General features: G+C 39.4%; 1 long non-coding RNA gene across 4 annotated transcripts; it reads left to right on the top strand.

Moving 5' to 3' along the window:
- Positions 1 to 16,592: 16,592 nt before the first annotated feature.
- LOC311284683 lies at positions 16,593 to 18,148 on the top strand. 4 transcript variants are annotated; one of them, XR_014626258.1, is made up of 3 exons: positions 16,593 to 16,701; positions 16,859 to 16,971; positions 17,711 to 18,148. It is a non-coding gene; the product is annotated as an uncharacterized lncRNA (long non-coding RNA). The 4 variants fall into 4 exon arrangements; XR_014626259.1 differs by having other exon boundaries at positions 16,599 to 16,701; positions 16,856 to 16,971; XR_014626260.1 differs by having other exon boundaries at positions 16,599 to 16,701; positions 16,806 to 16,971.
- Positions 18,149 to 25,513: the final 7,365 nt, after the last annotated feature.

Here is a 25,513-nt window from a genome sequence, read left to right as displayed (position 1 = left end):
ATGGACAGATCTTTTTGGGGCAGATTCTTCCCCTAAGGGATGTTGGAAGACTTTTTATAAATCTCCCCTGGAGAAAAGGACTGCAGATCTCCAGTGGAGAGTAGTTCACTGGGCGATAGCCACAAATAAACATGTGGCACATTTTGATCCCAATGTGGTAAAGGAGTGTGTTTTTTGCAATGCTGAGGAGTCAATAGATCATGTGTTTTTGCTATGTTTTAGATTAAGGAGGTTATTTCAGACCTTGGAAGATTGGTTCATAAAATTGGGGGAAGTGTTTAGCACAGTGAATTTTATTTTTGGTCTGAAATATGTTGCTGCAAAGAGGAGGAATATTTCCTTGATAAACTTTATAGTGGGCGAGGCAAAGTTGGCAATATGGTTGACAAGGAAGCGGAAACTAAAAGGTGAAGTTTCAGTGGACCCTGATCTGACTTTAAAGGCCATAATAACGGCAAGAATTAGAGCAGAATTTGTTTACTATAAAATGACAAATAATTTAATGGGTTTTAATGAAATTTGGGGAATAGGAAAAACTTTGTGTATAGTTGATGAAGAGGAACAATTAATTTTTCTTTTGTAATTTTCTTTTTTCTTTTTTTCTTTTTAAGGTTTTAATTTGGAGGAAAAAGTTGTAAATGTTATTTTTTTAAAGGAGTTGGAGTTGTAAAAGGAAGAATGTGATAATAAAGGAGTGTAAAAATTCAAAAAAATCTCTCTCTCTCTCTCTCTCTCTCTCTCTCTCTCTCTCTCTCTCTCTCTCCTGTCTCCTCTCTCTTCTCTCTCTCCTGTCTCCTCCCTCTTCTCTCTCTCTCCTGTCTCCTCTCTCTCTCTCTCTCTCTCAATTCAATTCAATTCAATTCAATTCAATTCAGAAAGCTTTATTGGCATGACAAAAAAGTACATTTTGTATTGCCAAAGCATCACAACAACATAGAAAATGATTTAGAACATTTAGTACACAAAATTATAATAATAGTTAAATTAAATAAAGATAGTATTATATATATTATCTTGGCTAGTTATTGCAAAAATAATAATACTGATAACATAAAGCAATAATAATAGTGTAAACAAAGATTAATAAATAAAATAAAAAAGGATTATATTGCAGAAATCATGTATATAAAAAAACAAAATAAACAAACACTGAACTTGAACATCATATATGTGTGTAGGTGTGATGGGATGGGTTAGGCTGTGTGTGTGATGGGGTGTGTGTGATGGGGTGTGTTAGGCTGTGAGTGAGTGTGTGTGTATTGGGCGTTTGCTGCTCTGCTCGTCCCTCAGGATGTGGAGAGATGCTACTAGTCTTGCTGCTATATTGGAGCATTTGGCTTCTTCGCCAAGGATGAATCTGAGTTTTTGGGTTGGGTTACAGGTGTTAAATTGGGGAAATATCTTATTAATTTTGGGGTAATATTGGTCTCTGATGTGTTCATATTTTGGGCATTCTGTGAGGAAGTGCAGCTCAGTCTCCGGCACTCCCAGAATGCAGTGCGTGCAGAGTGTGTCCTCCCGGGAGAGCCAGGTCTGTCTGCGCCGGCCCGTCTCGATGGCCAGGCTGTGCTCGCTGAGTCTGTACATCGTCAGGGTTTTCCTGAGCTTCACATCACTCACTGTGCTCAGGTAGCTCGCAACAGTGTACTCTCGATTTAGTGCCGAATAACATTCCAGTTTGTGTTGGTTTTGAATGGTGTTCGTCCAATGGGTGATGTACTTGTCTTGTTCTGTGTTGATAATTTGTGCAGGCCGAATGTGTGTGAGTGTGTGTGTGTGTTGAGGCGAGCTGATCTCTGCAGGAGAGAGCTCAGTCAGTCTCAGCACCAGCTGACACAGGGGACTCCTCGCTACGCTCAGCTCTTGGTGTTTAAGGGCTCTGTAATGGTATGTGTTGGGGTCGCTTGTTTTCAGGTGTTTCCAGAATTTGATGGCTCTTTTTTGGATGTTTAGGAGGAGAGGGTATTGGCCTAATTCTGCCCTGCATCCGTTGTTTGGTGTTTTTCTTTGGACTTTGAGTATTCTTTTACAGAAATCTAATTGTAGAGTTTCAATCGGATGTTTTTCCCAATTTAAAAAATCTAATTTTATAGAAGGACCCCACACTTCACTGCCATATAGAACAATTGGTTCAATTATTGATTTGAAAAGTTTGAGCCAAATTTGGATTGGGATGTCAATTTTGATTGATCGTTTTATGGCATAGAAAGCCCTTTGAGCTTTCTCTTTGAGTTCATTCACAGCCAAAGTAAAGTTACCAGTTGGAGTTATTTTCAGGCCGAGGTAAGTGTATGCTTTGGTGCTCTCAATGGTTCTGTGTGAGAGTGTGAATGTGTGTGTTGGTCCCTGAGATCTGGAGCGTTTCTGGAACATCATGACTCTAGTCTTCTGGAGGTTGACGGTCAGGGCCCAGGACTGACAGTAATCCTCCAGCAGATCCAAGCTGTCCTGAAGCCCCTCTTTAGTGGGCGACAGGAGAACCAGGTCGTCTGCGTAGAGAAGACACTTGATTTCTGTGTCGTGGAGAGTGAGACCTCGAAAGGGAGCATGTTCTAATGTATTGGCCAATTGGTTGATGTAGATGTTGAAGAGGGTGGGGCTTAAACTGCATCCCTGTCTCACTCCGCGCCCCTGGGGGAAAAATTCGGTTCTTTGGTTTCCAATTTTAACAGCGCATTGGCTGGCTGTGTACATCGATTTGATCAAATCATAGAATTTCCCCCCTACTCCACTGTCGATAAGTTTTAGGTATAATCCTTCGTGCCAAATTGAATCAAATGCTTTCTTGAAATCAACGAAACAAGCAAAAATTTGTTCTTTGTTTTGATGTACATATTTGTCAATTAGTGTTTGTAATGTAAAAATGTGATCGGATGTGCGACATTTTGGAAGAAAGCCAGTTTGGGATTTACTCAAGGCATTGTGCTTCATAAGGAAGTGTAAAAGTCTGGCGTTTAAGATGCTGCAGAGAACCTTCCCCAGGTTACTGTTCACACAGATGCCTCGGTAGTTGTTGGGGTCTAGTTTGTCTCCGCTCTTGTGGATGGGGCTGATGAGGCCCTTGTTCCAGATCTCAGGGAAGAACCCGACACACAGAACATCATTGAACAGTTTGAGCATGGCCAGTCTGAAGCTTTGGTCTGTGTGTTTCAGCATCTCGTTCAGGATGCTGTCTACACCACAGGCTTTCTTGGACTCAAGGACTCCTAATTTTTCTTCCAATTCGGTCATTGTTATGGGGAAATCTAAAGGGTTTTGATTTGCTTTAATTGATCTTTCTAAATTGTCTAGTTTATTAATTATTTCATTTTGATTATAATTTTGAATTTCAGTTGGGCTGTATAATTCTTGGAAGTGGTTCTTCCACTTCTCCCCGTCTTGAATTGCCAGAACTTCTTGATTTGGTTTGTATAACAATTTCCATTTATCCCAAAATTTGTGTGAGTTTATAGATTTTTCAATTTCTTCAAACTGGTTTTGCAAAAACTGTGCTTTTTTCCGCCGGAGTGTGGCTTTATACTGTTTTAGTGCCTCACAGTAAAGAAGGCGGAGGTCCGGATTATCTGGTTGTCTGTGTTTTTGATTTGATACATTTCTGAGGTTTTTTCTCAGAGCCTTACAGTCCAAATCAAACCATTTGTCAGTCTCTAAATATTTTTTCTTTGGTTTAACAATTGCCAAATTACTTTTTTGTGCTGTTTTGTAGAATATGTTGTTTAGATCTTGTACTTCCTGATTGATGCCGAATTGATTTTTAGGGTATTCCTGTATTTGGAATGAATGTATGAGGGATTGTATTTCTGAAGATTCGACGGCAGTGCTGTAATTACTGGCACTGGTTTCAGTCCATTTGAAAGACATTATTTTGCTCATTTGATATGGGGTCCTAATTGGTTTGGGTGATGTTTCAGATTGCTTTATATAGAGGATGATTTGGCTGTGGTCTGAGAAAGGTTTCAGGGGTTTGACTGTGAATGCTCTCAGAGAGGAAAGGTCGAGATCTGTGATGGTATAGTCTACAGTGCTGTTACCAAGAGCTGAGCTGTAGGTGTATCGGCCGAGCGAGTCCCCTCGCAGTCTTCCGTTGACGATGTACAGAGCCAGTCCTCGGCAGAGCTGCAGCAGCTGCCGTCCGTGAGCGTTCACGGTTTCATCACAGTTTTGTCTGCTGGGGTGAGAAGGGTACAAGTCGTTATTGCCTGTGATGAATCTGCTACCGTGCGATTCAATGTAATCTAGTTCTGCTCCTGTTCTGGCGTTTAAGTCACCCATAAGCAGCACACTTCCCTGGGCCTGGAAATGGCTGATTTCTCTTTCTATGGTTTGGAAAGTTTCCTCTTGGAAATACGGAGACTCGAGGGGTGGAATGTAAATGGCACAGAGGAAAACAGGCTTAGATGCTGATATCATTCCTTTTTGTATTTTTAGCCACAAGTGGTATTGCTCTCTTTTAATTAATTCTATGGACAGCTCAGATTTAATCCATATGATCATCCCTCCCGAGTCTCTCCCTTGTGTGACTGATGTGAGTTTGACTGATGGTAATATTATCTCTCTGTACCCTGAGGGACAGCCAGTGAGCGCATCTCCTCTACACCAGGTTTCCTGTAAGACGATGACATCTATGTCTTGAAGTTCTTTCATAAAATCAGAATTTCTACTTTTTAGGCCAAAGACTGAGGAGTTTAGACCTTGAATATTCCACGTAGAAAAACTAAGTGATTTCATCGTAAACTTTTAAAATGATGTGTATGGTTTGTTTGCTATTCTGAGAAAAGAGAAATGATGCAAAATTACTATAGATTAAATTAAAACAATGAATTATGGAATTAAAGTTATGGTAGGAACTCAAAACATCAGCAATTCCATATTAAATGTACATGAATATCACAGAATAAGGTAGTGTTTTTTTTTGGTTTTTTTTTTTACCACTGTCCACTGTGTGTTAGTAGGTGAGAGCAGATGATACTCAGCATGTGTTGGATGTCGTGGAGTTCAGCGTTAGGGTGGTCTGCTCCTCCGCTGACAGCTTGGGCGTAGCTCGGTCTGCCTGGATGGGCCGGGCTCTGCTGTGGACGGGCTTCAGCTGCTGGAGCTGTGGGGCTGTTGTAGAACGGTCTCTGTCTGTAGCGGTCCTGTCCTGGTGCTGGAGCTCCGGGCGGTGCTCTGGGTGCTGGTGCTCTGGGTGGTGCTCTGGGCGGTACTCTGGGTGTTGGTGCTCTGGGTGGTGCTCCGGTCGGGGCTCTAGTTGAGCTATGGGCTGGGATGTAGTATGCTGGAGGGTGTCTCGATGGATTGGCTGGGTTAGGGCTGGTTCTGCTCCACCTGGGGCTGGTCTGGTTGGTCCTGTTTAGAGTGACATCTTTGAGTCTCTTTGCAAGGATATGTACCAGGTTCTTATAAAGGTGGACGTGGTCGTATAGACATTCAGTGTCGAGGTCTGGATGGTGGGCCAAGTGGACGTTGGGCAGGAGGGCACAATGTCTAGAGATGCTGGAGTTTATTTTATTAATTGTTTTGGGGTGGAAATCTGTCCTCTGAAGTAAAGTGGACAGGATGATTTTGGAGTTGGGGAAGGTTTCTCTAGCTTTATCCACGACGGCTCTGAGGGAGTCCGACACTCGGTCCTGCTGGCTCCGCAGGTCGTTAGTGCCCGTGTGGATAATGATGTGGCTGGGCCGGCCTAGCTGGGACTCTGTCAGGAGCTCCAGGGCTTTGTCAGTGGTGGGACACCAGAGTTTAACAGCTCTGTGCAGGGGGAAGAGTTTCTTTACATCAATGAATTTGCCGTTTGAATCGATGAGTAGAGCTATTTCGGGTTCCTCTGTGCTGGCTGGTGCTGGGCTGCTGTGAGACGAGGGCTGCTGTGCTGAGGAGTCTGACATTGGGCGCTGTGACGGCTGTGAGCGGGCTGGGTCGGGTCTCTCTGCGCTGAGGGCTGGGTGTTGACTCCCTGTGTTCGGCGACTCTGGGCTGGAGGCCAGTGTTTGAGCTCTGTGGGTCTGCTCTGGCTCTTCTCTGGCCAGGAGGAGCTCTCTCAGGGCCTGGATCTCACTGCGCTGCTGCTCTCTCTCCTCCTGTATCTCCTCCTGTATCTCTCTCAGCTGCTCTCTCAGGGCCTGGATCTCACTGCACTGCTGCTCTCTCTCCTCCTGTATCTCTCTCAGCTGCTGCCTCATCTCTGCTGTGGACTGTTCTCTGTCCTCTAGCTGGAGTCTCAGTGCGGTCAGCTCACACTGATAGCTGTCCTTCTCTGTCTGAAGCTTCCTCGTCTGCTGTGTGAGGGCTGACAGTCTCTGTGTTAAGTGCTCGGTGTTCTGCTGGAGTTCAGTGTGAGCTGCACATGTGTCTGGCTGCTGCTGTTTCAGCACAGTTTCTCTGAGCTGCACCATCTCCATCTCCAGCTTGGTGAAGTGCTCCTGTAGGAGAGGGATAGCTCTGAGCAGGGAGGGCGAGATGTGCTCAACACTTTCTGTAGGAGTGGGTCTGAGGTCTGAGGTGCTGATCGGTGGATTCTGCTGAGATGACGAGCTTTCAGATAGGACAGCTTTCTCATGTTTCACGATTTCACCTATTGTCCTGTAGTCCGCCTGGAATGTTTTCAGGTCCCCCTGTACCATGACTGTGCCATTTTTATAGATGTTCACCGTCATCACTGTGCTGTCAGGGTCATGTGGTTCTCTGATTTTGACTTTCCAGCCATTACAGATGCCTTCTTTCTTTACAGAGGGGTAATGGTTGATGATGGCTTTATGCCAGGCGCTGGGGTGATCAGAGAAGAAAATGAGGTTGCAGACTTCTCCAGTTTTGAACAGATCTGCAAACAGAGTCTCTGGATTGTTTGTCATTAGTTTCTGCTTATAGGTTTTCCTTGCGGTGTCAGATTTCACCTCAGAGGGGTACTGTATGGTGGTGAGGGGGCAGCTCATTTGCATATGGCAGTGGGCTGATTGCAGCTGCTGCTCTGATTGGCTGATTCTCTCTGCCTCAGTTAAATTGATACATTGAGGAATGTCAGAGTGTGGGCTAGCCATAGCTTTAGCTTTTTAGCATTTTTAGCTTATAAAAATATAAAAAGATCAATTTTATGCCCTTATATTTGGAAAAAATAAGCAAACAAGCCCAAAAAAAGGTTTCCAGTGCAGTTTTAGTTGTACTCACTGCTTCTCCCTCTGTGGATAGGTGGTTCTTTTCCTGTTTTAAACTTTCCCTCCAATTTTCCAGCAGGCCTGTTGCTAGAAGTCTGATCTTCTGATCCTCTGCATTGATTATTTGTGTTTAAAAATAAAGATACTATAATTTCTAAGTTCTTTTCATCATATTTCACGTCTGTATGTGGTATTCCTCTAGATTTTGTAGATTTTCGGTCTATTTCTTTTCTCAAAATAGCAAACAAAGAAGAAAATCTAAGAGCTCATGGCTTCTCAGAAGCTTCTCAGAAGCTTCCTCACTCTCTCTCTCTCTCCTGTCTCCTCTCTCTCTCTCCTGTCTCCTCTCTCTCTCTCTCTCCTTCTCTCTCTCTCCTGTCTCTTCTCTCTTCTCTCTCTCCTGTCTCCTCCCTCTTCTCTCTCTCCTGACTCCTCTCTCTCTCTCCTCTCTCTCTCTCTCTCTCTCTCTCCTGTCTCCTCTCTCTTCTCTCTCTCCTGTCTCCTCTCTCTCTCTCTCTCTCTCTCTCTCTCTCTCTCCTGTCTCCCCTCTCTCTCTCTCCTTCTCTCTCTCTCCTGTCTCTTCTCTCTCTCTTGTCTCCTCTCTCTCCTGTCTCCTCTCTCTCTCTCTCTCTCTCTCTCTCTCTCTCTCTCTCTCTCTCTCTCTCTCTTCCGGTGCACGGCGGGGAGCGTTTGGGGTGTGCGTGAGGGTTTCTTTCGCGGGGAGTACGGGAGTTTACTTTTTTTTGTTTTTCTATTTTCTACTGCACTTTAATTAAAATGTATTAGAAGAGGAATACGTTTTGACCAAGGAAACAAAGACTTTTGTTTATTTGGAAACTTTTGTGGCGGCACCGAGATGGCGTCTCACCCCGCGGCCGCGGAGGTGGTGGTGTCACCTGTGTCGCTCCGTCACGGCGTCAGGTGTGTGCCTGTACAAGGCGTGACGGTGGAGGATGTGTTACTGGTGGTTGGAGAACTAATCGGATATGAAAACATTTCTTCGGCGTCGAGGATGAATAAGGCGGTAGTGGTGTTTGTAAAGGAGGAAGAACTGGCAAATCGGTTGATAAGCGAAGGAATTGTGGTAGGTGGAGATTTTCTTACCATTTCACCGCTGGTAACGCCAACAACCCGTATAACCGTGTCTAACGTTCCCCCTTTCATTCAGAATGATGAAATTGAAAGAGCGTTAGCGAGATATGGAAAGTTTGCAAGTGGGATTAGAACTATTCCACTGAGATGCAGAAATGAAGCTTTGAAGCACGTTATGTCTTTCAGGAGGCAAGTGTTTATGTTTTTGAATCAGCCAGAGCTGGATGTGTCGTTTAGAGTTGGCCACGAGGGAAAATCGTATGTGGTGTACGCTAATACTGGTAGCATGAAGTGCTTTGAGTGTGGCGATATTGGGCATAAGCGGATGGCTCGCCCACATAAGGCCCAGGATAGGCAGGAAGAGGTAGCTGAACATAGGCCTAGTGCTGTTGCTGAGGATGTTCAGGAACAAAATGAAGATGTCCAGATTAACACTGGTGAAACAAATGATGAGAGAGTACCAGCTCAGATTACAGAGGAAAGGAACGTTGTTAATGCTGATTTTATTGACAGTAATGATCAGAGAGATGATGTTGATGAAAACGAGATTTCTACTGGACAAAACGATGCATCTAAAATGGGGGAAAGTAGTGTGATGACTGATGATGTCACCAAAGGAAAAATAAATGTTGAAATGGTTCAAACTGATGATCCTGAAGTGTTTAACAGTGTTGAAATGTGTACTGATTCTGAAATGGGAGATGATGATAATTTCTCTGAAATTTCAGATATTGGTTCACAAATCATGGAGGACACATATACACTGCAAGAAATAAATGATTTTCTAGATGCAACTTTTGGAAAGACTGTGGAAGTCAAGGATTTCTTCCCAGATATAGGGAAATTTATAGTGTCGGTGACTTTGTTACAAAGAAACGTTAGTCATGAGGTTCTTAGCAAGCAGAAAAGATTTCGGTTAAGGAAGATTTTAACGAAGTTAAGAAAGAGTAAGGCAAATGCTTCACAAAATGATTAAAACACACAGGGTGTCGGCTATTCTTTGTCTTTTCACTCTATTTCTGTCCTTTTTATACTTTTCCCTTTTTATGGAGTTTTTGAGAGCAGGCTCCTTAAATATAAATGGGGGTAGGGATGGAAATAAGTTGGCAATGGTGTCAGAATTATGTAGAATTAAGAAGGTGGATATTGTTTTTTTGCAAGAGACACATTCTAATACAGAAAATGAGTCGGAATGGGATAGATGGTGGGAAGGAAAATGTGTGCTAAGCCATGGGACAAATTTGAGTTCTGGTGTAGCCATATTATTCTCAAAAAATATAAGTGTAAATATTTTAGTTGTAGAAGAAGTTGTAAAGGGAAGAGTATTATTAATGCATATAGAATATAAGGGAACTGTGTTTGTGCTTATAAATGTTTATGCACCAAATATTGGGCCTGAGCGGGTGGAGGTTTTTATGAAACTAAAAAATGCTGTTCAAAAAATTGGAGATCAGGTGTGTGTTATCATTGGAGGTGACTGGAATTGTACTGTGGATTTTATAATTGATAGGAATGGGGAGGAACCTCATAATGAGTCAAGTGTGGTATTATCAAAAATTATAAAAGAGCTTAATTTGATTGATATTTGGAGGAAAAGAAACATAGGAATTAGGCAATATACATGGGTTAAAGCATCTGAGAATAGGGTTAGTGGGGCAAGGCTAGACAGATTTTATATTGATAAAACATGGAATAATAAGGTGATGAATGCTGTTATTGTACCTGTTGGGTTTTCAGATCACCATTTGGTTTTATTTGATTTAAACATGAAGGCAATTACAAAGCCAAACTCTTTTTGGCATTTTAATGTTAAATTATTACAAGATGCTTTATTTTGTGATAGTTTTGAATTATTCTGGAATAAATGGAAAATGCAGAAAGAGTCTTTTGAAAAAATGTGTCAGTGGTGGGATGTTGGCAAAGTAAATGTAAGAATATTTTGTCAAAATTACAGTTCACATAATACATCAAGGGTGAAGTTTGCAGTAAAAAGCTTGGAGAAAGACATTCAAAGAATGGAAAGTACTATTTTTAATAATAATGAAACTGGGCAGAGTGAGCTGTTGAATAAGAAAAAGAAAGAACTTGGCTCGTTACTACAGGAGCAAGTGAAAGGAGCAATTGTAAGGGCGAGAATCTGTTCTATTAAAGACATGGACGCTCCTACATCATTCTTTTTCAACCTTGAAAAGAAAAGCTCCCAACAAAAACAAATGTATCACCTTCAACGGCCTGATGGGACTATAACGTCAGACCCGGTGGAAATAAAGAAGTTGGCGGTTAACTTCTACAAAAACTTGTATGAAGCTGAGAACTGTGAAGTTGAGAGTGCTTCTGATTTGCTGAGTGATTTACCTCAGGTGGAAGATGAGGGGAGAACATCACTAGACAGTCAAATAACTTTTCAGGAGATTACAGAAGCAATGAAACAGTTATCAAGAGGACGTTCTCCGGGAATTGATGGACTGCCAGTTGAGTTTTACCAAGCTTTTTGGAATATATTAGGACAAGATCTGTATGAAGTACTCATTCAAAGCATCAAAAGTGGAACACTTCCTATAAGCTGCCGAAGAGCTGTACTGTCTTTGCTTCCAAAAAAAGGAAATCTAGGTCTTCTAAAGAATTGGAGACCAGTTTCTCTATTATGTTTGGACTATAAAATACTGTCAAAGTGTTTAGCAAATAGGTTAAAGTGTTATCTAGAGTTATTGGTTCAAAATGACCAGACGTATTGCATTCCCAAAAGGTCAATTATGGATAATCTCTTTTTATTGAGGGATGTAATTGATTTTAACCAATTTAATCATTTAAACCTGGGTATTCTTTGTTTGGACCAAGAGAAAGCATTCGATCGGGTTGACCATGTGTATCTTCTTAAGGTTTTAAAACAATTTGGATTTGGGGAGAATTTTATTTCTTATATTAAGTTATTATATTCAAATGTTTTTGTGATGGTTAAAGTTGGTGGAGGATTAAGTGGACCCATACCGGTATCAAGGGGTATTAGGCAGGGTTGCCCACTTTCTGGACAATTGTACAGTCTCGCTATTGAGCCTTTGTTGTGTAGGATAAGGAGAGATCTGAATGGAATTTTACTTCCTGGTATAAATAGCAGTAGTAGGGTGTCTTTATCTGCTTATGCGGACGATATCACAGTCTTTATCACGAGTCAAAATGATGTTGACATTTTAACTGGAATTATTAGTAAATATGAGAGGGCATCTTCTGCAAAAATGAACTGGGGGAAAAGTGAAGGGCTTATTATTGGTCAGTGGGGAGGGTTAGGACCTCCAAAGTTACCAGGTGGATTGCTGTGGGTAAGAGAAGGGTTAAAAATTTTAGGTGTTTTTTTAGGAAATACAACATTTAAAGGAAAGAATTGGGAGGGAATGCTGGAGAAGGTGAATGCTCGATTGTCTAAATGGAAATGTCTATTACCACAATTGTCGTACCGAGGAAGAGTTCTGGTGGTAAACAACCTGGCTGCCTCTATCCTGTGGCATAGACTCGTGGTGCTGGAGCCTCCTGATGAGCTGATCTGCAGGATACAAAGGACTCTTGTGAATTTCTTCTGGAGTGGAGAGCACTGGATTCGTGCAGCAGCACTGTATCTTCCAGTTGAAGAAGGAGGCCAAGGTCTAGTGGACGTGAGGAGCAGAATCTGTGCGTTCAGAATCCAAGCAGCACATAGACTTCTCTACCATAAGGACTTGGTTTGGTCTCAGACTGCAAAGGCAATTCTTCAGAAAACTGGGGGTCTTGGATTGGATAGACATTTATTTTTAATGAACCTGGAGAAGATAAACATGTCTGAGCTTTCGCATTTTTACCGGACAATGTTGCATTCATGGAGAGCTGTTTTTAAAGTTGAAAGAGAGGTTGATGAACCTGGGAACTGGGTTCTAGAGGAACCATTGTTTTTTAATCCAATGACTCTAACAAGACTTTTGTCCTCTGTAAGTGTGAGTGCATGCTTACAGAGAAATGGAATTGTCAAGCTGGGACACCTCTTGAATAGAGATGGATGGAAGTCGTTGGAGGAACTTAAGGAAATGACTGGCTTAAGATCGTCACGCTTGACAGAAAAGTTGATGGAGGAGATTGTCAATGCCTTACCAAGCAGTTACAGAGAGTACATTGGGAGAGGAACTCTGATGGACTTGACGAATGAGCAGGAACTCCCAGGATTTAAAATCTCACATCTTATAAAGACGGAAAATGAAGATGAAGATGTGGGGTCAATTCTATCTTTTAAAACCCCGCAGCTGGAATATTTTGAATATGCATCAAAAAAAGCAATATATTACTCTACAGTCAAAGTTTTACACCAGGACTCTCTTAAAGGACAGAAAGCCTCCAGGTGGCCAGGTTTGTTGAAGCCGGACTTCCTCGTGAGGGACAGGTGGAGAGCCCTGTATAAGCCTCCCATAGAGAAGCGCACCGCTGATCTGCAGTGGAGGCTTATCCACGGGGCGATAGCTACGGACAGACATGTAGCGCACCTGAATCCAGCAGTGGGGGAACAGTGTAGGTTTTGTGGAATGGTAGAAAATTTGGAACATTTGTTTTTAAGATGTAATAGGTTGAAAGGTCTTTTTAATCGTCTTGATAGATGGTTTCAAGCATTTGATGAGAATTTTTTAGAAGAAGTGTTTATTGGGGGTGTGATGTACAGATTCTTAATCAGAAGGAAAGCGTGTTTGTTAAACTACTTGATCGGAACTGCAAAATTAGCAATTTGGAAGACGAGGAAGAATGAGGGGCTGAATCTTCTTAGTACTGATGCTGAATTAATGTTCAAGAACCTTGTAGCTGCCAGGTTAAATATAGAGTTTGTATATTATAAGCTTATAAAAAATGAGGGATGTTTTGATGATATTTGGTGTCTTAATAATGTTTTGTGTGAAATTGATGAGGGCCAGTTGGTTCTGAATTTTTAATTTTTTTTTTTTTTGATTAGCGAGTATTTGATGATGTTGTGAATAATGTTTTTATTATGTAAATAATAAAGTCTTGTTAAACCTCTCTCTCTCTCTCTCTCTCTCTCTCTCTCTCTCTCTCTCTCTCTCTCTCTCTCTCTCTCTCTCCTGTCTCCTCTCTCTCTCTCCTGTCTCCTCTCTCTCTCTCTCCTTCTCTCTCTCTCCTGTCTCTTCTCTCGTGACTCCTCTCAATTCAATTCAATTCATTACAAAATACATTACAATACATATCACATATTAAAAAATACAAATACAAATAGAAATACATACTCTCTCTCTCTCCTGACTCCTCTCTCTCTCTCTCCTGACTCCTCTCTCTCTCTCTCTCTCTCCTGTCTCTTCTCTCTCTCTCCTGTCTCTTCTCTCTTTCTCCTGACTCCTCTCTCTCTCTCTCTCTCTCTCTCTCCTGTCTCCTCTCTCTTCTCTCTCTCCTGACTCCTCTCAGGAGAGACCACGGAACCTGGTCTCACAGGATTCTGTGAAATGTCCACGTGCCCTTAACTCAAAATCCGTGGAGCCATCACGGAATCGGCCCAAATTCCGTGATGCGGCCACGGATATTACTCCAATGCAAGTCAATGACATTGACCTTCCGTGGTCCACACACGGATACCCGTTTCAATGACGGAGTACAGATCTCACTCAATCGACGTGCTTTCTCATTTGGAAACGCAACATTTGAAGTATTTGTGAACTTTTCCAACATCAAATGCCATAATGACGTTAACCTGACTGTTATTGAAGCTATTGCATTGTCCTGTCATCATAAAATTTCGGTTTGTTTCAGTTAGCCTAACCAAAGTCCCGTGATGGCACCACGGACCTCAACAACCTGACCTCACTCATGGACGTTGTAATGTTGCTGGCTTGTTTAGGAACTTATAAGCTTTAGGTCGACTGTGTTGCAATGGCATGTAATTAACTTGACATTTTGTCTCGTCCTGTCATCATAAAATCCAGTTTGATGGTGTTTTACACCTATTGCTCGCTTGGCTATAGTCAGATCTAAAATCTGTGATAGGAGCACGGAGTGAGTCTGTGGTGAGACCACGGATAACTCCAACGCGCAAGTCAATGACACTCATCTTCCGTGGTCCACACACGGATACCCGTTTCAATGACAGAGAACAGATCTCACTCAATGGACGTGCTTTCTCATTTGGAAACACAACATTTTAAGTATTTATTTATTTTCCAACACCAAATACCATAAAGACTTTAACCTCTCTGTTATTGTAGCTATTGCATTGTCCAGCCATCATAAAAATTAAGTCTGATTCTGTTAGCCAAACTGAAGTCCCGTGATGGCACCACGGACCTCAACAACCTGACCTCACTCACTGGATGGTGTGATGTTGCTCACTTGTTTAGACACTTGAAAGCTTTATGTCGACTGTGTTGCAATTTTGTCTTGTCCTGTCATCATAAAATCCAGTTTGATGGCGTTTTACACCGGTTGCTCGCTTGGCTATATAGTCAGATCTAAAATCTGTGATAGGAGCACGGATTGAGTCTGTGGTGAGACCACGGATAACTCCAACGTTCGTGATATGGTCACGTAATTTAATCTATTGATTCGTGCCACGGACACGTTTATTTCGTCATTTTTCGTCTTTCGTGATTACAGCTCGATTATTTCTGCCTGTCGGCTGCAGCAGAGAATCTGTTTAATCAACATTTATTCACGAGATCTTATCGTGGTTTATGTATTTTTTTTAATGTTATTATTTCGGTCTTATTGCCAGGGAAGCTGGATTGTTTTGCTGTAAATTGATATTTTTTAAATGATATTTTATTAGTAGGAAATCGCGCTGAAGAAGTCTCGTTCCGAACACATCGCGATATTTGGCATCAGTTCACGTGTGTCAGCTGTTGGTAAGTAGCCTAGTAAATAAATACCTAAATACGCTGTCCTAATAATGTGTGATATAATGTCTTTTCTGTTTGTCGATATTAATCTGCCAAATATATCTGCCATTTCCACGGAGATTTTGCGTTTCATTGCTTTCTAATTCAAAATATATGATTAAACACTGCCTGTCACGTGACGTGCTATAGGCTTAGATATTCATATCAGATTAAAAATAGTACAATTAGTTCCAAAGTTGTATTTGTAGTAGAAGCACAGTAAAAACAACACTTACCATGCTTTTACCACAGTAACATTAGTTTTACTGTGATAAGTGTAGTAAAAAGACAGTAATCACAAAACTTACCATGCTTTTACCACACTATTGGTAGTTTTAATGTGATACTTATTGTAAATGCACAGTAACCACAACATTTACCATGCTTTTACCACAGTAACCCTAGTTTTACTGTGATAGGGTGTGGTAAAAGGATAGTAACCACAAAACTTACCATGCTTTTACCTCTGTATTGATAGTTTTAAAGTGATATTTGTTGTAAATGCATATTAACCACAACACTTGCCATGCTTTTAACGCTTTATAATGTAACATCCAATATTTGTAAGGTAAATCAGTACTTTTTCCTTTAAATAATCCTATATATTATACATAATTATATTTTCTTTTCTCTTTTTTCAGCTGAAAAGACCTAAAGGGCCTTTCGGACTCAGTCAGCCCATTATTGTTTGAGGAGAAGTAAACGGAGGAGACGGAAAGCTGCAAAGGCAAATATTCACGATGGTATGTATGTGTTGGTTTTGACCCTAAATCAAACATTTTATCAAGCATTTGTTGTTTCTTAAAACTTTTCTCACAAAACCCATAGCCCAATCAGTACAAACATAGTCTGAAAGTCTTAATAATTCACAAGATTTAACAAGTTGTCAAATTCGTACGATACTCGTACATATTTGTATACTCGTACACAATCCTGCAGCTTTTACTCCTAGTGCTGTCATTGGCTACTGCCTCAATTCCTGTACATATTTATCGCGATATTTGTAAATCAGTTGCGCCACTTCTTGGAAAGTTGTCGGATATCACACACACTGTCAGAAAGTTTATATTAATTGCAAATTGGTCCCCGTCTGTTCATGTTCCAGTGATACATGATGTCTCTCCACACCTCATAACCTACCTCTGTTTGCAAGAGTGGAAAAGCTTATCTGACTTGTCACATGACATCAGATACTCGATTATTTTGTCATAATCAGAATGTTACACTGCTGATAACTGTCCCGTTTGCATGTAAATCATTTTCATATAATTATTGCTTGCTATTAAAGACATACTTTTATTCATAGAAATGCCCACATATCAGTGAACTTATAAAATAAAAATGCTTTTAACATTTAATTATGCAACACTCTTTACAGAAAACATATCATACAGTTATAAACTGACTATTTGCAAGTAATGTATTAAAATTACCTTCCTTTCTGTTTTGCAGGATTGCTTAGTTCTTTTTTTTAAAGCTCTACAATATCAAACTCAACAGCTCTTTTAGGAGCCAACCCTCACAAGAGCTACTAGTGAGTCGCAGCGAATCTTGCCGTGATCAGCCCTTCCCAGGTGAAGTTTCTAGAATATTGCAATCAGTATTTACTCATCAAATGTTCTCTCCTGAATCATATGGTAAATTAACTTATTTAATACTGTCTTAATTTATGTTTCAGGAACAATAGTAATTGCACATAGAGTAAGTCGAGACTATCTTGTTTTACAGCAGAGAAGGAAGACCAGTCCTTATATCAACGCAAGCTAATCGAATAAGTCCTTTGTTTCGGGTGAGGAAGGAACATCTGGTGCCCAAAGAAGACAGAAAAGTGAGCGAGTCCATTGGTATGTCTTGAATTGAAACAATGCTGTAAAATGTAGTACATAATTTGATGTTGACAATTTTACATTGTACAGGTTTTCATTTGGTTTTTGATCATGTGAAGCTCTTGAAACAAGTGACAGAAGAGTATGTTGTCTGGAAAGAAATCAAGCATCACTGGCAAAGGCTCAAAAGAGACAATGCCTTTCTTAAAAATCTTTTAAAATAGGTTGCTGTTGATATGGGTAAAACTGTTTTTGTTCAGTACTTAGCTTATATTATGTGCTCCAAAGCAGCAGTCAGTACATTATATAATATACACATTGAAGTATTTATTATATATATATATATATATATATATATATATATATATATATATATATATATATATATATATATGTATATATATATATATATATAATAAATACTTCAATGTGTATATTATATAATGTACTGACTGCTGCTTTGCAAATTTATGTAAGGAACAGGCAACTCTGGCCCTTTGCATTTTACTTTTTGAGGTTAGTTAAGAGTTAACCTCCAACCCTAATCGAGCACATCTGAAAATTTTAACCAAAGTCGTCAGGTTTATTTCTAGACAATAGGCAGGAGGGTTTGAGGTCGGAGCTAAATCTGCAGGACAGTGGACGCTGAGGGCCAGAGTAAACCATCACTGCTTTAAATAATGCAGAACATAAGCTGACCCGACTGGCCATTAAACAACTTTATTTGAATGGTTTCTGTTTTCTGTTTTACTTTCAGACCAGGACTGGAGAACGCCTGACAATGGGATGTTGAGACTTCTTCCTCTGGTTGAGAAAAAGCTACACCACATCAGTGATCACATCTTCTGTTCTTCAACTGAACAAACTGTTTAGACGAGGAAGAAGAACACAAACACGATAGAGACATGTACAGGGAAGAGCAAGAAACCAGTTTAGCTGTGATAATGAATCATTATTTTCCAACACAATATCAAATCTGTTTTCTGTAGGTGACTGAATATGATTCTCTGGCACTAATTTTATGGCTTCAGCAGCTGTGAATGGACTATTATGATGTTAATGTATTTTTGAAGACACATTTTTATTTATCTTGAATCTCATTTGTCTTTATGCTACTTTATTAACTTTATTCTGTGTCCTCCAATAAAGTGTTGTTTAATAAAGTATGGTGACTATTGTGTATTGAAAGTGGTGTTTGGTACAGTAAATAGACATTTTTATTTGAGAAATTTTAATTTCTTATTTCTTTAGTTTAATTAATTAAAAAATAACTAGGCCTACATATAATTAATAACTTATAAATTACTACATATAATTAATGACCATGATTCTTGGGACATAAAAAAATGTAGATCTGGTTAATGATATTTGGGACAACAATGCAACAAAAGTTGCACATACTTGCATGTATGCCAGTTTGCAGTGAAATAAAAGGAAGCTATGTGAATAACAAGAGGCTACAGTGGGCTATCTTGCTATAAATACTTAACGCTTAATTGAAGATGATCCATGTTGATCATTCTAGCACATCTACAACTGCTTTTTGAATGAAAGCATATATCACTGATGTCAGGCATATAAGCAGCAATCAGAGGGGGTGAAAAGGAAATGTTGGCACTGTTTTTTTGTTGTTTTACTGAATGGTGCATTACCCTTGTGTAATAGTAATAGTGTGTGTAGATCTGTGTAGATTGTATGGCCCAGCAATGGCCCCCAGAAGAGCAAACAAATGCACATTTCAAATGGCTGTAACTCGAAGTCCGGTTAGTGTATCAAAGAGAAAATCGGCAGGACGACTGCTTATGCTATGTATAATAAATAATGTTGGCCACAGTTTTCAGATATATATGGAAAGCTGGCATAAAGGTTATTTTTAAAGTGCTCACAGTAAAATATCAAATTTCAGCCTGTCCCTCATATATGTCATAAAGGTTTGCGCAATGAAGATATCCAGTTGTCCATTAAATATATAATTTATTTAACATTTATTGTTTTATTACTAAACGTTTTATACTACATTACCCACATATCTCTGTCATTCTATCAGTGGAACAGGAAGCATTGTTCTGTAGTTCATTGAAATGTGCAGACATGCATAGGGTTAGGGTTAGGATCTCGGTAAAGGAGTAATTTCTCACATTATAGAGACACTTTATAGTTAGCTTAATGTATAACTAACGTAATAATAACACCAAAACATACTTTGTAACATGAAGCGCCGTTTTATATGGGTTAAACGAGTGTCCAATCACAGCGAGTTCTGCGATAAAGTCACAGCCAATACAAACCCAGCTGAATAAATGCGTCACACTTACATGCCCATTTATGGCAAATGATGACAGATCTCTTCTGGTTCCGGCTGCAGGGATAGATACCTTAAATATTTAATTAAGGCTGTTAAACATGTATTATTTCTAATTAAATTATAAAACTCATATTTAAAAACAAAAGACTCTTTGTGTGGTTACCGTCCAAAAACGAGTTCACATGATCAATGACACAAATTTGCTTATTTGATTAGACTGATGCATAAATACATTTGAAAGAGAAACTTTTTTCTAAGCAAAGGCCTACAGCAGGGTAGTTTTGCAGTATTTTAATTAAAGATAATTGCATGTAGGCCTACTAAAGTGCTTCTAACATTTACAGTGTATGTACTGTATAGTCAAAGATATATCAATTATATTCAAATAAATGTAACAAAAGCACAATGAATGGACACAATTTTGAAAGCTTATTCCAATATTTAATGTCAAACTGTTTAAAGACAAATGTAGCGCCAAAACTACTGCACAACAGTATAAAAATCAGTTAATTTAAAATATCCAGATACAGGGGCAATCTATTATAGTGACACATACATTAACGTTCAAAAAATTGCTATGATGAGGTTATATATTTACAAACCAAAAGATGAGATTCAACTTTGTTATGTGAAAATACATTTGTTTCGTCGCTTTAAAGAACAAATAGGCAAAAACATAAGCACAACATTTTACATTCTCAACTTTCATTCTATATCCTTGTGATTATTGGTCACTTTTATTGTAACTATGCAATAAATATGTCCTTTAGCAAAACACCTGATGAGCACTGACCCTTTTTTATAAAGGCATTAGGCAGAAATCAAGTACAGTTTATGAAGCTGAAAAGAGAAAACAAAATGCTTTAACAATATGGAAAAAGATAAATCACTATATTCAATATTGGTTCTGCATATATCAAAGAGATCCTGAGGAGGAGTGGGACTCCACATGAGGACTTTCAGAAACTGAGAAAGAGCAAAGGGTGCACCTCGCTGGACACATCCTACGCATGCCCAAACAACAACACCCAAACACAGTGTTGAAGTGGACACCACCAGGAGGATGCAGGAGACAGGGAAGACCAAGGAAGACACAGAGACAGATGTTTCATGAAGACCTGAAGAATGTCAGTGTCCCATGGGAAGATGTGGAGAACTTGGCCACGGATCGAATACGTTGGAGGACACTTGTTGCCCAATGTGCCCAGCACAGCACTTGATGATGACGTTGTGAGTTTATCCATAACTGTGGGATATGTTTTCTGTAAAGAGTGTTGCATAATTAAATGTTAAAAGCATTTTTATGTTATAAGTTCACTGATATGTGGGCATTTCTATGAATAAAAGTATGTCTTTAATAGCAAGCAATAATCATATGAAAATGATTTACATGCAAACGGGACAGTTATCAGCAGTGTAACATTCTGATTATGACAAAATAATCGGGTATCTGATGTCATGTGACAAGTCAGATAAGCTTTTCCACTCTTGCAAACAGAGGTAGGTTATGAGGTGTGGAGAGACATCATGTATCACTGGAACATGAACAGACGGGGACCAATTTGCAATTAATATAAACTTTCTGACAGTGTGTGTGATATCCGACAACTTTCCAAGAAGTGGCGCAACTGATTTACAAATATCGCGATAAATATGTACAGGAATTGAGGCAGTAGCCAATGACAGCACTAGGAGTAAAAGCTGCAGGATTGTGTACGAGTATACAAATATGTACGAGTATCGTACGAATTTGACAACTTGTTAAATCTTGTGAATTATTAAGACTTTCAGACTATGTTTGTACTGATTGGGCTATGGGTTTTGTGAGAAAAGTTTTAAGAAACAACAAATGCTTGATAAAATGTTTGATTTAGGGTTAAAACCAACACATACATACCATCGTGAATATTTGCCTTTGCAGCTTTCCGTCTCCTCCGTTTACTTCTCCTCAAACAATAATGGGCTGACTGAGTCCGAAAGGCCCTTTAGGTCTTTTCAGCTGAAAAAAGAGAAAAGAAAATATAATTATGTATAATATATAGGATTATTTAAAGGAAAAAGTACTGATTTACCTTACAAATATTGGATGTTACATTATAAAGCGTTAAAAGCATGGCAAGTGTTGTGGTTAATATGCATTTACAACAAATATCACTTTAAAACTATCAATACAGAGGTAAAAGCATGGTAAGTTTTGTGGTTACTATCCTTTTACCACACCCTATCACAGTAAAACTAGGGTTACTGTGGTAAAAGCATGGTAAATGTTGTGGTTACTGTGCATTTACAATAAGTATCACATTAAAACTACCAATAGTGTTGTAAAAGCATGGTAAGTTTTGTGATTACTGTCTTTTTACTACACTTATCACAGTAAAACTAATGTTACTGTGGTAAAAGCATGGTAAGTGTTGTTTTTACTGTGCTTCTACTACAAATACAACTTTGGAACTAATTGTACTATTTTTAATCTGATATGAATATCTAAGCCTATAGCACGTCACGTGACAGGCAGTGTTTAATCATATATTTTGAATTAGAAAGCAATGAAACGCAAAGTCTCCGTGGAAATGGCAGATATATTTGGCAGATTAATATCGACAAACAGAAAAGACATTATATCACACATTATTACTAGGACAGCGTATTTAGGTATTTATTTACTATAGGCTACTTACCAACAGCTGACACACGTGAACTGATGCCAAATATCACGATGTTTTCGGAACGAGACTTCTTCAGCGCGATTAAATCTAAAACTAATAAAATATCATTTAAAAAATATCAATTTACAGCAAAACAATCCAGCTTCCCTGGCAATAAGACCGAAATAATAACATTAAAAAAAAATACATAAACCACGATAAGATCTCGTGAATAAATGTTGATTAAACAGATTCTCTGCTGCAGCCGACAGGCAGAAATAATCGAGCTGTAATCACGAAAGACGAAAAAATGACGAAATAAACGTGTCCGTGGCACGAATCAATAGATTAAATTACGTGACCATATCACGAACGTTGGAGTTATCCGTGGTCTCACCACAGACTCAATCCGTGCTCCTATCACAGATTTTAGATCTGACTATATAGCCAAGCGAGCAACCGGTGTAAAACGCCATCAAACTGGATTTTATGATGACAGGACAAGACAAAATTGCAACACAGTCGACATAAAGCTTTCAAGTGTCTAAACAAGTGAGCAACATCACAACATCCAGTGAGTGAGGTCAGGTTGTTGAGGTCCGTGGTGCCATCACGGGACTTCAGTTTGGCTAACAGAATCAGACTTAATTTTTATGATGGCTGGACAATGCAATAGCTACAATAACAGAGAGGTTAAAGTCTTTATGGTATTTGGTGTTGGAAAATAAATAAATACTTAAAATGTTGTGTTTCCAAATGAGAAAGCACGTCCATTGAGTGAGATCTGTTCTCTGTCATTGAAACGGGTATCCGTGTGTGGACCGTGTGTCATTGACTTGCGCGTTGGAGTTATCCGTGGTCTCACCACAGACTCACTCCGTGCTCCTATCACAGATTTTAGATCTGACTATAGCCAAGCGAGCAATAGGTGTAAAACACCATCAAACTGGATTTTATGATGACAGGACGAGACAAAATGTCAAGTTAATTACATGCCATTGCAACACAGTCGACCTAAAGCTTATAAGTTCCTAAACAAGCCAGCAACATTACAACGTCCATGAGTGAGGTCAGGTTGTTGAGGTCCGTGGTGCCATCACGGGACTTTGGTTAGGCTAACTGAAACAAACCGAAATTTTATGATGACAGGACAATGCAATAGCTTCAATAACAGTCAGGTTAACGTCATTATGGCATTTGATGTTGGAAAAGTTCACAAATACTTCAAATGTTGCGTTTCCAAATGAGAAAGCACGTCGATTGAGTGAGATCTGTACTCCGTCATTGAAACGGGTATCCGTGTGTGGACCACGGAAGGTCAATGTCATTGACTTGCATTGGAGTAATATCCGTGGCCGCATCACGGAATTTGGGCCGATTCCGTGATGGCTCCACGGATTTTGAGTTAAGGGCACGTGGACATTTCACGGAATCCTGTGAGACCAGGTTGCTCCTCTCTCTCTCTCTCTCTCTCTCTCTGCGCATGTGCGAGTGTAGTGGGCAAGTGAGTGTGTTGGTTAGAGTGAGCGCGAATATCGAGCACTTTGAATGTGTTTTCTTATTTCTTTTTTCTCCTCAATTGTCTTAATATTTTGTTTAAGATTATTGAGTGCTTGAAGCCGCTCGCGGCTTTTTGTCGCGTGTCGGTATGGCCGCTGAAGTTAGTCGTTGCGTAATGGATGCAGGTGTGTACCTGAGATTGGCGTGAGCGTGGAGGATGTTCTCGTGGTGGTGGGAGAAATTATTTCGCTCCCTGAAGGCCAACACAGAGAGACTGAGGAGGAGCTTCTTCCCGCAGGTGATAAGGTCTCTCAACCACAACACAACACAGGACTAAAAACATATTTTTTGCAACATTAAAAAATTCATTTATATTTTCATGTTTATATAATTTCATATTTTTATATTTGCATATTTTCATCTTATGGACCACTGTACAATTTATCATATTTATCATATTTATATTTCATCTATGGACCACTGCACAAATCACTTTAAATAAGACACTTAAGAAGTCACTTTTATGCATATTTGCACACCAGAGCCATTTCAATTACTATACTTCTAAATTCTGTTTTGACAAATTTTTATATTTCTATATTTGTTATATTGATATTTTGTCTCATTTTCTTAACGTATTTCTTTTATTTATATTTATTTATTTTCTTATGTATAAGTTTTTATTTTTCTCTGGTCACTGGCAGTCGTTTAAGCATTTCACTGCATATCGTACTGTGTATGACTGTGTATGTGACAAATAAAATTTGAATTTGAATTTGAATTTGAATTATAGGTTTCGATAATATTCTCTCAGCATCGCGTATGAACAAAGCTGTTATCGTGTTTTTAAAAACAGAGCAGTTAGTTAACCAGGTGACTGAGAATGGATTATGGATTAAGGAAATGTTTGTGCCCGTTACTCCTTTAACGGCTCCGGCAACTAAAGTCACTATTTCCAATGTACCGCCTTTTGTCTCAAATGACGCGATTGTTAAAGAACTAACCCGATACGGTAAAATCGCAAGTCCTGTCAGAAACATCCCATTGGGCTGTAAAAACACTGATCTCAAACACGTTTTGTCATTTAGGAGACAAGTGTTAATGTTCCTGACTTCAACAGAGCGCACATTAGAAATCTCGTTCCGTGTAAGTCATGGAGATGGATCATATATGCTGTATGCAAGTACAGATAATCTAAAGTGCTTTGAGTGTGGAAATATAGGCCATAAACGCTTCTCCTGTCCTAATAAAAAAGCGGACGTTGAGCAGCAGCTGCCTGTTAATGTTACTAAAAATGGATCAGCTCATCGTGATACCGAGGATAAAACGGCAACAGCACAGGATAAACAAGTAGGCCTACCTAAGAAACCAAACAAGAGGCCGTTAGAGGAGGTCTACGGGCACAATGAGGTGAGTGAAAGCGATGCTGGTGTGGATGTGGAGAGTAGCGAACAGGCTGGATGCAGTTCTGCGCTTGTCATAAATGATGATGTTGAGGAAGCAAAAGAAAACGAGAGTGTATCTCAGACAACAGCTGATGAATGCTTGGTGGATGATACAGATGGGTTATCTCAGTATACAGATGATAGTATGAGAGATGATGGACATTGGTCTGAAGGGTCAGAAATGTCAAAAGTAGATACAGAAGATTTGTACACTGTGGCACAAATTAATGCATTTCTGGATGAGACAAAAGGTAGAAGCATAGAAGTGAGTGAATTTTTCCCAGATCTGGATAAGTTTATCTCTTCTGTTATGTGGGCAAGGAAAAGTTGCAATAATGATGAGCTATCAAAACAGAAACGTTTTAGGTTAAAAAAACATATAACTGAGATTCGGAAAAAGTTTAAGACAGGGAAAGGGAAACTGAAAAGAGGGAAATACATGTAGAGACCTAGAAAAAAATGTTTTGGGTTTTCTAAATGTATACCTGTCATTTATCTTCTTTATAGATAAGATAATTTAATTATTTGTATTTGGGCCTGAAATTGAATTCATATGGACTTTTGTTTTTTTGTCTCTCTCATGTTCATATGAGACATGTTTATAAAAGTTTTTTTTTAAATATGTGTGTGTGAATGAAAACAAATCATAAATGGTTGCATTTAAT

This window comes from Rutilus rutilus (genome assembly GCF_951802725.1).
Source record: "Rutilus rutilus genome assembly, chromosome: 25".
Lineage (NCBI taxonomy): Eukaryota > Metazoa > Chordata > Actinopteri > Cypriniformes > Leuciscidae > Rutilus > Rutilus rutilus.
Note: the sequence above shows the minus strand (reverse complement) of the source record. Positions and strands in the feature narration are given on the sequence as shown.